Source organism: Plasmodium reichenowi, chromosome 14 (assembly GCF_001601855.1).
Source record: "Plasmodium reichenowi strain SY57 chromosome 14, whole genome shotgun sequence".
NCBI lineage: Eukaryota > Apicomplexa > Aconoidasida > Haemosporida > Plasmodiidae > Plasmodium > Plasmodium reichenowi.
Genome location: NC_033659.1, coordinates 1,200,472 through 1,201,664, shown reverse-complemented (window position 1 = coordinate 1,201,664; position 1,193 = coordinate 1,200,472).

The following is a 1,193-nucleotide window of genomic DNA, read 5'->3' as shown; positions in this document are numbered from 1 at the left end:
TTATTTTTAACAAACCGTATTCCTCTGGTACATACAAAAGTTCAAAAAGGAAAAAAAAAAAATATATATATATAATATATATATAATATATATATAATTATATATATAATATATATTTTTTAATACGTATTAATTTTTATTTATTTTTATTTCCCCCCACCTAATTTAGGAAAAATATATGTACCATCATAATATTTATTAAATTTAAATCGTGTGTATATTCATTTATATTTTTCAAAGTTTTTTATATAATACATTTTACTTATAATACCAAATTAAATATAGTGACATATTTGAACAATATTAAGTAATATATAAATATATGTGTGATGGAAATTATTGTAAATAGTTGTATATTTATTTTTATCTTTTATAAATAAAAGTTTACAAAGAAAATATAAATGAATATGTGTCCTTACAAAATAAAAACATACATATATACATTTTTATTTATGTGTGTGCTATTTGAGTATGTTCCACTTTAAACAAAAAATTAACGATCTTTTTTCTTTCTTTTAATATTACAAAATCAAAACCAGGTTGAATTTATATATATATATATATATATATATATATATATATCTATGTGTTTGTAAGAAAGTAAAAAAAATGTGTATATATATTATATATAGTTATTTAATGGGGTGAAAAGAATATATATACATATATATATATATATATATATACATATTCTTTTATACAAAATAATATTAATTTATTTTTAGTGAAAATGAAAAAATAAAATAAAGTTAATATATAACAATAGGTCTACAAATATTTGAGAACTGGATGAACAGAAAAAAAAAAATAATAATAATAATAAAATGAAATAATGAAAAAATATCCTTTGTATGATAATTATAACATTTGTTATAGATTTTACTGTTTTCTTATTTTTATCGTTTTATTTTTTTGTTGTTTTATGGTTTTATTGTTTTTTTTTTTTTTTATGGACTTTTGAAAATAATATAATATAATATAATATAATATATATTTAAAAATTTTTGAAGAAAAACAAATATATATATGTCGTAATGTTGCATATATTAAATTAAAAATATATTTTAAAATAGGGCTAATTTTGCAGTGTCCTTTTTTTTTTTTTTTTTTTTTTTTTTAATAAATTTTAAAAAAATTTATTAAAATAATAAAAAAACTAAAATTTTTTTTTTACCAAAAAAAAAAAAAAAAAA